At 40.3% G+C, this 14,020-nt stretch overlaps 1 pseudogene; it reads left to right on the forward strand.

The window, feature by feature from the left end:
- The first annotated feature begins 61 nt into the window (after positions 1-61).
- LOC117509918 lies at positions 62-9,906 on the forward strand (annotated as a pseudogene).
- The last annotated feature ends 4,114 nt before the right edge of the window (positions 9,907-14,020 follow it).

Below are 14,020 nucleotides of genomic sequence, written 5' to 3' on the forward strand. Positions count from 1 at the left end.
AACATCTTCAGTCCTTGAACGTGGTGATTGTGTACTTGTAAGAAATGTACGCTTGCGAGGAATGCACAAACTGATGGACAAATGGGAGGAGGATGTCTATGTAGTTGTCAAGAAGGCTGGTGATCTCCTGGTCTACACAGTGACACCTGAACACAAACCAGGTCCACTTCATACATTACATAGAGACCTCTTGCTGCCTTGCAATTTTCTTTCTGTGGAGGCAGAAGAAAAATCTCAACCTGTTCCTCTGCAAAAATTTCAAACTCACTTGTCCATTTCCAAGGGAAATGATGACTATCAGGGTGAAATCTCTGATGGTGAAGATGGACCCATATTTTTATCAGAAAGGCCTGATCTGCCACCTGCTCGTTTCACCTTGACCAGAACCTCTACCACAGATGCTCAGTAACCTTCCAGTGCTTCTGTAAGTTTACATGATCCAGATGATGCAATACTTACCGTAGCATCTGAAGTCCATTCTGGAGATTTTGATTCTGAACAAATGCTCTCACCTAACTTACCTGAAGGAAACCTGGTAGAGGAAGAAATAATCAAACCTGTAGAACAACACTTACCTGTGGAAACAAGAATACAACCTGTGGAAAGAGAAACGAGAGAAACATTATCTGATACATCTTTAAATGAAGAACAGCATGATCCAACAGTTGACCTACCTGTTAATGATCTTGACGAGTCATATTCTGATGGTGATCAATCTAATCCTACTACAACCCCTGGCAAAAATTATGGTATCACCGGCCTCGGAGGATGTTCATTCAGTTGTTTAATTTTGTAGAAAAAAAGCAGATCACAGACATGACACAAAACTAAAGTCATTTCAAATGGCAACTTTCTGGCTTTAAGAAACACAATAAGAAATCAGGAAAAATAATTGTGGCAGTCAGTAACGGTTACTTTTTTAGACCAAGCAGAGGGAAAAAAATATGGACTCACTCAATTCTGAGGAATAAATTATGGAATCACCCTATAAATTTTCATCCCCAAAACTAACACCTGCATCAAATCAGATCTGCTTGTTAGTCTGCATCTAAAAAGGAGTGATCACACCTTGGAGAGCTGTTGCACCAAGTGGACTGACATGAATCATGGCTCCAACACGAGAGATGTCAATTGAAACAAAGGAGAGGATTATCAAACTCTTAAAAGAGGGTAAATCATCACGCAATGTTGCAAAAGATGTTGGTTGTTCACAGTCAGCTGTGTCTAAACTCTGGACCAAATACAAACAGCATGGGAAGGTTGTTAAAGTCAAACATACTGCTAGACCAAGGAAGACATCAAAGCGTCAAGACAGAAAACTTAAAGCAATATGTCTCAAAAATCGAAAATGCACAACAAAGCAAATGAGGAAAGAATGGGAGGAAACTGGAGTCAACGTCTGTGACCGAACTGTAAGAAACCGCCTAAAGGAAATGGGATTTACATACAGAAAAGCTAAATGAAAGCCATCATTAACACCTAAACAGAAAAAAACAAGGTTACAGTGGGCTAAGGAAAAGCAATTATGGACTGTGGATGACTGGATGAAAGTCATATTCAGTGATGAATCTCGAATCTGCATTGGGCAAGGTGATGATGCTGGAACTTTTGTTTGGTGCCGTTCCAATGGGATTTATAAAGATGACTGCCTGAAGAGAACATGTAAATTTCCACAGTCATTGATGATATGGGGCTGCATGTCAGGTAAAGGCACTGGGGAGATGGCTGTCATTACATCATCAATAAATGCACAAGTTTACGTTGATATTTTGGACACTTTTCTTATCCCATCAATTGAAAGGATGTTTGGGGATGATGAAATCATTTTTCAAGATAATAATGCATCTTGCCATAGAGCAAAAACTGTGAAAACATTCCTTGCAAAAAGACACATAGGGTCAATGTCATGGCCTGCAAATAGTCCGGATCTTAATCCAATTGAAAATCTTTGGTGGAAGTTGAAGAAAATGGTCCATGACAAGGCTCCAACCTGCAAAGCTGATCTGGCAACAGCAATCAGAGAAAGTTGGAGCCAGATTGATGAAGAGTACTGTTTGTCACTCATTAAGTCCATGCCTCAGAGACTGCAAGCTGTTATAAAAGCCAGAGGTGATGCAACAAAATACTAGTGATGTGTTGGAGCGTTCTTTTGTTTTTCATGATTCCATAATTTTTTCCTCAGAATTGAGTGATTCCATATTTTTTTCCCTCTGCTTGGCCTAAAACAGTAACCGTTACTGACTGCCACAATTATTTTTCCTGATTTCTTATAGTGTTTCTTAAAGCCAGAAAGTTGCCATTTGAAATGACTTTAGTTTTGTGTCATGTCTGTGATCTGCTTTTTTTTCTACAAAATTAAACAAATGTATGAACATCCTCCGAGGCCGGTGATTCCATAATTTTTGCCAGGGGTTGTATAAGACACTCAACTCGTGATCGTAGACCTCCAAACAGGTTACATTATGCAAAGTTTGGCAATCCCTTAGTGTCTGTAGTTCAAACCTTGTTTCACGGTTTAGTCGATGCTTATGCAAAAGTTTTAAATCTGACCAATGCAATGTCCTCTATTTCCGCTTCACAAGTTCATGTAGTATAAATATTGTTCCCATGCACAGGGACATGCACGGATTTAGAGGGGGGGACCCTGTAACCCCTGTTTAAAACTGATAATAAATAAAATATCTTAACTGCTGCCTCTGATATTCTCCGAGTTCTCGCGGTACTTGGCACCGTCTCGCATTAACTCGTGATGCACGTGAATCATGTGACCAACTAGTTTTAAGCATGGCGCAGCAGACATACAGACAGGCGTGGGGGAAAATTTCTCTAAGGGCTGCAACAAGTCAGTAATCGCTCTAAAACCGTTTTAAACAGTATGGTTTTTTTCTGGGCAATGCCTTATACTTTGCTTAAACCTTGCTCATAGATGATAGAGCTGAACCCACTGTCTACATCGTGAGGGATGTGAGTGTAGATCACCGCGAATTGGTGAGTGTTTTAAATGCTAACGGATAGCCCATTTATTTGTGTGGGATAGCATTAGCTTAGCATAAGCCGCTCCGTAATGCATTTTCTATGGAGACTCGTTAACTTAATGCTAAGTTAGCATGTTGAATGATTTGTGAATTGTTCTTACTCAAATCACTACTACTAATATAGTGCACTGTGATTTGAGATGAATATTTATTAATCCTTTTGGATATATTTTTGATACTTATGTGTACACTTTTAACTTACTGGTCCTGTACTCATTCAGGCCGGGTTTTTTGTTGTTGGCTGGAAAAGCTTACACAGAAGTTACCTTGATGGCGAGCTAAAGTCCAGGAACGAACAGAGCCAAGGAAAATAATGAATACACCTGCTCAGGAATCATTTCTCTTCATCTCCACCTGTGTGGTAGGAGCTGTTTGGCCCAATCCCCCATTGGTTTTTTGCTGCTGCCATATCTCAAACTGTGGCTGATGAAAGAAACTGAACTTATAAGCTTTTTTACCATATCAACTCCTTTTCAACTCAACTCCCCTGGAACAGAGGAGCTTACAACAAATAATAAGGTACCTGCAGTTAAAATCAATGTTGTCTGTGTTTATTATATCAATCAATCAACTTTTTTCTTATATAGCGCCAAATCACAACAAACAGTTGCCCCAAGGCGCTCCATATTGTAAGGCAAGGCCATACAATAATTATGAAAAACCCCAATGGTCAAAACGACCCCCTATGAGCAAGCACTTGGCAACAGTGGGAAGGAAAAACTCCCTTTTAACAGGAAGAAACCTCCAGCAGATCAGATCTGCTGATCAGTTGCCCATTGCTGCACTACATTTACTAGCCCATAATATATAAATTCCAGCATATTCAAATTACTCTGTAGTATAAAGGCATAAGTGCTACACTAGCATACTGTCATAGTATAGTTCCACGCTTCAACTTTATCTAAATTCGGGGTCTTTTAGTGAAGCTCAGGGCTAGTGGCCGGCGATCACCTTAGTATTTCCTGTTTTTCATGTTGTTTAATGCTGACAAATACTGTATTTCTTGTCTTTCTGATGCTTGATTCTGTTTTTTTTCTCTCTGTTTAAGGTGCTTGCTCCATCCAGAGATGGGTGTGGTAATAGTATGCTGGAGACCCTCCTGTCCTGTGCACCAACAGCTTTCCTGTATATTGTTTTGTGAATTGTTCTGTAATTTATGTCTGTAGCATCGCCCAAGCAGAGAGGGTCACCACCTTTGAGTCTGGTCTGCTTGAGGTTTTGTCCTCAGAGGGAGTTTTTTCTTACCACTGTTGCTCTGGGGTTAGTAAGGTAGACCTTACTTGTGTGAAGCGCCTTGAGGGCAACTCTGTTGTGATTTGGCGCTATACGAGTATAAATGAAAATAATTGAAATTGGAATTAACATAAGTTTTCCTTCTCAGGGATTCACAGCCTGGTTCTTCTTTTGTGAATCTTGTGGCCATCAGCAAGACAACCTGCACACTGGGTTGTAAATATCACTCATGATCACCTGGGGAACGCTCAGCCCGTACCATGGCTTCAGCTTCTTGGCCTCATCAGGCTCTGTAAACTTCGGCCGTCTTCAGCCAAAGCATACTCGCCACCTAGCGGACATGCTGGTTCTTGCACCAGCTGTACCGCCGTCAATGAATTGATGTGGGGCGATTTCAGCATGCGGACCGGGATGATAAACTTTTTTTATGGGGTCTTAAGGATCAGAAAGAGTAATATGTTTTTCTTTGTTTTTAAAGAGACATTGCATTTAGCAGCAAATGTGTGAAGGAATTAACGTGTTTTAACAGCATGACTGCAGTGGGAGCTTAGGCTTTGTCCACATGGATACGACGCTTTCCCAATACGATCTTTTTCTTTGTTTTCAAATCGTGTTCCATTAACACGGCACCATTTTAAGATTTGTCTGTGTCTGCAGGAAAACACTCAAAATGATGGAAAATGCTGTAGTACTTATGCCAGGCCTGGATGTGGCGCTGGAATGCTTCCACAGAAAATGGAGAAGTCAGTGAATGGAAGAATGAGTCATTGTAGCAGAAGAATCTAAAGCAACGCTACAGAGCAGCACAGTAATAATAATAATAAACTTTATTCAGGATGGTGCACATAAGGGTGATTCTTTAACTACGGGCACTATTAGCCTTGTAAATGTAATTTCTACCACACCATTGCCTTACAATATAAAGCGCCTTGGGGCAACTGTTTGTGATTTGGCGCTATATACATGTGCTCTGATGTCACTGTTTATCTCCATAGAAACTACCCAAACAATCTTTCATACAAACTGTTTAGGGACATTACAGTGTTGTGGTGGAAATTACGGCAATAGTGTGGGACAACTACATTTTGTTTAAAAAAAATCGCAACAATTGTATGACATTGAATACGCCAATTATGTTTTGATTATTTTACTGATATTTTATTCAGAGATATTTTAAAACATTAGAAAAAACGTTTCTTTACCATTCATTTTTATCATTGAAGATCAAAAGTCTGGGGTGTGGGACAAGCACAAAAACGGCAATATTTGCATATAATGATGCTGAAAAAAGGTGAAAAAAGTCATCATAGACTACTAGAACAAATTTCTTAACACACTTTCATTGTAAAGATAACTATAAAAGTGTGAAATTTCCCCTTTTTTCTGTTTTTCATACAATATGATCAAAGGACATAATAAGTGCTCATAGTCTAAGAATCACCCATAAATACAGAGGTGCAGTATAACATCTACAGACCCTATATTTGTTTTCTGTGAAGTCCTTACATGACCATTCATACAGTTCCGACTTATACTATTTCAAATATTAAACTGTTCACACACTGAGTAAATACTAAATCTTAATCTTACCTGTTGCATCCTTTCAACCGGATTCATCATCACAGCCTGGCGAAAACTTATCCACACAATACACCCTTGTTCTGGAAGACAACTTCTGGAAATAATTTAAATCTTCAAAATTATTTGTGAATACATGTAGCGTTGTTAAAGAAGTCTCTCTGTGTTTTGTCTGCTCTGGCTGCGTTTCTCAGCCTGAACCAGAGGACACCAGCGTTTTGTCCCAACAACAATAAGAAATAATAGCTTCTATTAAAAGCTGCAAGTCCTTTCTGCAATTATTTTATTAGTGTTACTGCACTCCATTAATTCACACCAGCGTTCACCACAGCTATCTGACATCTCTTCAGCATTCTTCTAGCGATGAGAATGAATCCCATTTAGGATCCACCCACACACACACAAAAAAGTATGTTAAATTACACTATTGACAACATGTCATTCATTATGAAGGGCTGAGCTTAGAAAGGTGGAGCTATGATATCGTTGTTTCATAAAAGTTCTGTATTACTTGTCCACACGAACATGTGAAGGTGGTGTTTTCAGATTTATCCACTCACTGAAAACAGTGTTTCCAACTCCACTTCTTAACCCCTCTCAAAGCCATTAAAATATGTCAATCGTGAGTCACTTTTGTATGGATTAAAGTCACTAACTGGGACTCTTGTCTTGCTGCGGGCAAGAAATGAGAATCATCCTCCGTTCCATTCGCACAGCTCCAAACACTGCGCTGCTCTCTGCCGAGTCAAGTTACAGTCCGGCTGGAATTAATAGCTTCAGAATGAATTGCCATTTTAAATCATATGACACCACTTTCCAAACATTAATACAGACAACAAACCAAAACATTTTTTTCTCCAAAAATGAGACGTCGTCCGTGTTTGATGAATTACATCCTGACGTGCATCACAGCAGCTGAGCTATGGAGTTACATTTTTGTCATTAATATCTGAAAGTAAATGCTTTTGACAAAAACTACAGATTTTGTTTATTTCTATTTATGTCCAGAGATCAAGGATCCAGTGACCAATTTCATATTTATTTACTTTAAGACTCAGTAAAATGTTGTTGACATAGAAAAGCTGTAAAGCTTGCTTTTAGTACACAGAAAATTCATAAGAGGTATTATAAGGGAATCGATAGTGGCATCAGTGTTGTTAAAATCTTATCAATACCCATCCCTACTTTTAATGGTGATTGTGCAAACAGCGAGACACTGTATTCATATTCATAGGAGGTTAACGTCTGGCCTTTTTTGATATATGTAAGTCTGTGGAATAGACATGAGTCCTGACGTCTTCTGTTGCACTTCTGTCAGGTGACTGCCAGTGAGATATTGGCATCCACATTAATGGATATATATATAATTTCCCTCTTGAATCAGTAGCGGCAGTCATAATTATACAGCGTATACAGAGGAAACAGTAGTGCCTTTTGCACCAAAGCTGCAAACCTGATGGTACATTTTTCAGTTTAATAGCACTAGGTGCAAGACTTTCCTGATCAATGATTTCTGATGGGAAAACTCACTGTTTTGTAATTTAATTTTTTGTCTGAAGCACAGTACCAACATTGTGGCCATGTATCATCGGAAGCTCCACTTATGATGTTGAGTGTCTGTTTCCATTTTCTGCACAATTTATGCAGTAAATGTAGAAAATAAGCAATGTTGTGAAAAAAATGTGGTGAATTGGTGATTTAGTATTAATTTCCACAATTGCAGAATCACAAATTCCTTTCGGGTCCCAAAAGTATGAAAGTAGGTTTTCGTAAGGAACGTGCAAATTGCCTTTTAACGGTGGCCAGAAGCTGCATTCATACACCTGCAATTAACATAAAATCAATTTTGACTTTTGTGAATCAATTCAGAATTGTCCAACATCTGCATCACAATGTCTCTAGGAGTCTCTTTTTTGTTGTTGTTGTTTTTTTTGTTGTTGTTGTTTGCCCCCACACCTATTTTGAGGTCACACTCACCACCCACAATCTTTGTTTTTTTTTTTGTTTTTTTTGTTTGTTTGTTTGGTTTTGTTTTGGTTTTTTTTTTATGAATATTGGTAAAGTGTTCTCCATTTCATTGATTCTTTGCAGGCATGCAGAAGTTGTTGCTGATTAAAGAAGAAACTTTCCCTGAACAACAGGAATGGAATCTGAAAGTTGACCAGAAGGATATTAAAGAGGAACAAGAGACATTCTGTATAAGTCATTGGGGACAGCAGCTTCACCAGGTTCAGGCGGCTGATAGCGCCAAGTTCCCTTTGACTGCTGTCCCTATGAAGAGTGAAAGTGATGATGAAAAACCACAGTCATCACAGACTCATCAAAGCCAAACTAAAGAAAGGACAGAGTCTGAGCCTGTAGCCAGCACTTCAACTGTACACAGAACACTGACAGAACAAGCTGATGGGGAGGACGATGAGGGACCACAACAAGCTAGGAACTCAGGTCTATATAGTCATTTACAAGCAGTTACTAATGACAGTTCAGACAGTTCTGAAACTGAGACTGATGACAATCATGATTGCAAACAGACCAGAGACTGTAGTTCAGGTTTTCACTGTCAGAAAAACAGAAATGTTTCAGTTAGTCCCAGCAGTTGCAACATTGATAAGAATCTTCTTAATTGCTTTGAATATGGGCAAGTATGTGGTCACATGGATCATCCAAAGCAACACAAGCGAAGGAAAGGAAGTGAGAAACTATTTAGTTGTCCTGTCCAAGGTAAAACGTGGAGAATAAAGAGCGCTCTGAGCAGACAAATGACATTTCATACAGGAGAGAAACCATGTGTCTGTTCCGAGTGTGGTAAAAGATTTGCACACAAGAGCCATTTTACCATACATATGAGAACTCATACAGGAGAAAAACCTTTTGGCTGTACTGAGTGTGGCAAAAGATTTGGTCAAAAGGGTACTCTGCATATGCACATGAGAATTCATACAGGAGAAAAAACATTTAAGTGTTCCAAGTGTGGTAAAAAATTTGGACGTAAGAGCAGCTTGACTGCACACATGAGAATTCATGTTGGAGAGAATCCATTTGGCTGCCTTGAGTGTGGTAAAAGGTTTGGACGAAAGGTCAACCTGGATATGCACGTGAGAACGCATATAGGTGAGAAACAGTTGGTCTGTCCCGAGTGTGGTAAAAGATTTGGACTAAAGGGTGAGCTGAAAAAACACATAAGAATTCATACAAGACAGAAACCATTTGTGTGTTCTCAGTGTAGTAAAAGATTTGCACATAAGAGCCATTTTACCATGCATATGAGAATTCATACAGGAGAAAAACCTTTTGGCTGTCCTGAGTGTGGTAAAAGATTTGGACAAAAGGGCACTCTGTACATGCACATGAGAATTCATTCAGGTGAAAAACCTTTTAGGTGTTCCAAGTGTGGGACCAAATTTGGACGAAAGAGCAGTCTGACTGCACACATGAAAATTCATACAGGAGAGAAACCGTTTGGTTGTCCTGAGTGTGGTAAAAGATTTGGGCGAAAGGCTGATCTAAACATTCACATGAAAATTCATACAGGAGAGAAGCCGTTTGGCTGTTCAAACTGTGACAAAAGATTTGGAGTAAAGGCCACTCTAAACAAACACATGAGAATTCACACAGGACATAAACCATTCGTGTGTCCTGAGTGTGATAAAAGATTTGGACAAAAGAGCTATTTTAACATACACATGCGCATGCATACAGGAGAGAATCCTTATGCCTGTCCTGAGTGTGGTAAAACATTTGGACAAAAGGGGACTCTGAATATGCACATGAGGATTCATACAGGAGAGAAACCGTTTGGCTGTTCTCAGTGTGGTAAAAGATTTGGACGAAAGGGCAATCTGAATACTCACATGAGAATGCATACAGGTTATAAGCCATTTGTCTGTTCTGAGTGTGGTGAAAGATTTGTACACAAGAGCCACTTTACCAGGCACATGAGAATCCATACAGGAGAGAAACCATTTAGGTGTCCTGAGTGTGGTAAAAGATTTGGCCAAAAGGGTCATTTCACCAGGCACATAAGAATTCATACAGGAGAGAACAGGAGGAGGTGCAGTAAAACCTGATATTGTCATTTGGAACAAGCAAGAGAAGACAGCAAAAATTATTGATGTGACAGTCCCCAATGACTATGGCCTGAATAGAGCTGAAAGGGAGAAAATCACGAAATACCAAGACTTTAAAAATGATCTACGAATAACGTGGTCATTGAAAGAAATTGATATCATCCCAGTTGTGGTGGGAGCAACAGGGCTTATGAAGAAGAACCTGAAGAAATATCTTGAGGCAATCCCTGGTCACCCAAGTGCCCATGAGGTGCAGATATCCGCAGTTAAAGGAACAGTTACCATCTTGAAGAGAGCCCTCGAATACAATGCCAGTAATGATTAATGATTAGGATGCAACTGTAGACCCCAGGTTTGGGGCCCATTGCACTCTGTAAAAAAGAAATTGAAGAGAAATAAAAGTGAAGAGAGAGAGAACCCATTTGGCTGTTCTGAGTGTGGTAAAAATTTTGTACAAAAAGGGGACATGAGAATTCATACAGGGAAAAAAATGGCTGCTTTGAGTGTGGAAAAAGATTTGGACAAAAAATCAGCGTGACGATATGACCATCTGGTTCTTGGCACTATAACGCCACAGTAAATACAGGCAGTGTGGCACTCTATTAAATCTGTATACTGAAGAAGGCAAGCCACCAAGATAGCCATCAAAACTGAATGAGTTAAATTCTTCTCAGGTTGTGGTTGGAGAAACTGGGACTAGTCAAAACTGCCCCTGTGCACATCCTGCCCCATCACAGCCATAAAAGGTTTTTATCGTTATAATCGTTGCTGAGTTGAAACATAAGTAAGTAAAGTTTATTTGTATAGCACTTGTCGAGATAAAATCACTGTGTTTTACAGCAGAATAAAATAGAAATACAAATTAAGACAGCAGTAACATAAAACTAGTTAAAAGCAAGCCGGTACAGGCAGTGTTGCCACAGTTACTTTGAAAATTTCATTTTTTTTTTATGAGGTCTGTTAGAAAAGTATCTGACCTTATTATTTTTTTCAAAAACCATATGGATTTGAATCACGTGTGTTTGCGTCAGCCAAGCTTGAACCCTCGTGCGTATGCGTGAGTTTTTTCATGCCTGTCGGTTGCTTCATTCGCCTGTGAGCAGGCTTTGAGTGAGGTGTGGTCTACCCCTCTCGTCTATTTTTTATTGCGAATAAATGTCTGAACGATTTGGATCTTTGCTGCATCAATTTTTTTTCCAGAAACTGTAAGAGACCTCCAGGTGGACACCGTTCGAAAAATTAATATGGCTTTCAGGGACGATTTTATAGGGATTAAACAGATTACGGGGTGTTACTGCCCCTTTAAGGACGGCCCACAACTGCTGAGAGCGCAGCGCGCTCCCAGCGCCGATGGACAGGCTGACACCCTGCACAAACAACCAGATCATTTCCAACATGAAAGCTTTGTTGATCCGGGACCTCGTCTGACTTTCACAAAAAGGCAGAAGATGTGGGCATCAGCACTTTTTCCGGCACATTCCACCGTTACAGGAGTTTTTTTTTCATGGAAAAATAAGGCGAGGGACGCGCCACGGAGCCGTTCATTACACGGGACAAAACCACCTCGGTGTTGGTCTCACAGGATGGCTTAAAGGTGGATTTCAGACGGATTCCGGTTGCTTTCCAGTCGTGTGAATATCCAATTGTGATTGTGCATGAGCTGAACATGCCAGAACATGTCCTGTGAGGCTTCATCACGGCGTTTCTTTTCGCCATGCAGCTCCACTGCGACGCGCGGAATTCCTCCGCCTTTGTTCCTCTTTCCATGACAAAAACTCCTGTAACAGTGAAATGTGCCATTCATTTCTAAACTAGACGCTGTCTTGATCCGGTATGTCCTCTGACTAGCACAGGAATTGTGAAAAGACGTGGACATCAGCACATTTTCCGGCACATTCCACCATTACAGGAGTTTATTTTTCATGGAAAAAGAAGCCGAGGGACGCGCCACCATGCCGCTCTTGATGTTGGTCTCTCAGGACGTCTTTCAGAAGAGGAACAAAGGCGGAGGAATTCCGCGCGTCACGGCGGAGCTGCATGGCGAAAAGAAACGCCATGATGAAGCCTCACAGGACATGTTCTGTCATGTTCAGCTCATGCACAATCACAATCGGATATTCACACGACTGGAAAGCAACCAGAATCCGTCTGAAATCCACCTTTAAACCGTCCTGTGAGACCAACACCGAGGTGGTTTTGTCCCGCGTAATGAACGGCTCCGTGGCGCGTCCCTCGGCTTGTTTTTCCATGAAAAAAAAAAAACTCCTGTAACGGTGGAATGTGCCGGAAAAAGTGCTGATGTCCACATCTTCTGCCTTTTTGTGAAAGTCAGATGAGGTCCCAGATCAACAAAGCTTTCACGTTGGAAATGATCTGGTTGTTTGTGCGGGGTGTCAGCCTGTCCATCAGCGCTGGGAGCGCACTGCGCTCTCAGCAGTTGTGGGCCGTCCTTAAAGGGGCAGTAACACCCCGTAATCTGTTTAATCCCTATAAAATCGTCCCTGAAAGCCATATTAATTTTTCGAACGGTGTCCACCTGGAGGTCTCTCACAGTTTCTGGAAAAAAATTGATGCAGCAAAGATCCAAATCGTTCAGACATTTATTCGCAATAAAAAATAGACGAGAGGGGTAGACCACACCTCACTCAAAGCCTGCTCACAGGCGAATGAAGCAACCGACAGGCATGAAAAAACTCACACATGCGCACGAGGGTTCAAGCTTGGATGACGCAATCACACGTGATTCAAATCCATATGGTTTTTGAAAAAAATAATAAGGTCAGATACTTTTCTAACAGACCTCGTAGTTTATACAGTTACTGCATTCAATTTCAATTTTATTAATTTGTATAGTGCCATCTCATGGCAGAGTCGCCTGAAGGCGCTTCACACAACACACAATTCATAGCAGTACAAAGTGAATTAAAATCAAAAAGGGCCCACTAAAAAGGTAAAACATAGTAGAATAAAAAGAAATTACAAAGCAAACATAAAAACATAAATTAACGATAAGACAGTATAAAAAAGTGGGTCTTTAATCTTGATTTAAAAGTCTTCACCGTGTCAGACTGCCTTATAGATGCAGATAGATCATTCCAGAGACCAGGGTCACGGTAAGAGAGGGCTCTATATCCTGCAGACATTTTATTCATCCTTGGAACACACAGAGGTCCTGCGCCTTGTGAACGCAAGGGCCACGCCGGTACATAGGGCTTGACCAAGTCCGCCAGGTAGGAAGGAGCCAGTCCATGAACAGTTTTATAGGCCAGCAACAGGACGGTTGACAACTTGTAAATAATAAGTAATTTAACTAGTAAGGTAACCTAGCTTGGTTACTCTTAAGATTGAGCAATCAGCAAAGTAACTCAAGCTTAAAAATAACTAAGTTAGATTACTACTTACTTTATTAGTTACATTCAGCAGCTGCCGTCAAGTTGTCCGCAGCTGCTAATGAAGTAACTGTATAAAGTTAGTGTAAAATGTAACTAATAAAGTAACTTTTCAAAGTTACTGTGGCAACACTGTATACAGGTGGGTCTTGAGCTTCTCTTTAAAAGTTTCAACAGAGTCCACAGAATGTTGATGCAATGGCAGTGCATTACAAGTTTGGGAGCCACAACCTCAAACGCACAGTTTCCGTATGTCTTCAGCCTTGACCTAGGGACAGCTCTGGTCCGAGGACCTTAGAGACCTGCTTATTATATAAGGGTGCAATTGTTCATTGATGTAAAGGCATTTTGCCGTGCAGAGCCATCACGAGTATTTTAAACTGCAGTCTGAACTGAATGGGGAGCCAATGCAAAGAAGACAGAATGGGTGTTATGTGAGACCTCTTAGAGCAGTGATACTATTTTTTTCTTAAGAGCCACATACGAAGAAAAAAACCAGGAGGAGAGCCGCATATGTACATTAACATACCACGCCTTTGCAAATGTGCACAAACGTCCACAAAAAAGACAAAAGCAATATATTTTCAATTAAGATATTTATTACCTTAGTACTGGGATGAGCGGAACATTGCTTGCATGGCCTTGACCTTCTTGATGTATTTGTAGTTTGTTGTTGCAATCACAGTAAGACATTCAAGATGAGCATTTGTCAGTCAGT

This window comes from Thalassophryne amazonica, chromosome 5, assembly GCF_902500255.1.
Source record: "Thalassophryne amazonica chromosome 5, fThaAma1.1, whole genome shotgun sequence".
Taxonomy (NCBI): Eukaryota; Metazoa; Chordata; class Actinopteri; order Batrachoidiformes; family Batrachoididae; genus Thalassophryne; species Thalassophryne amazonica.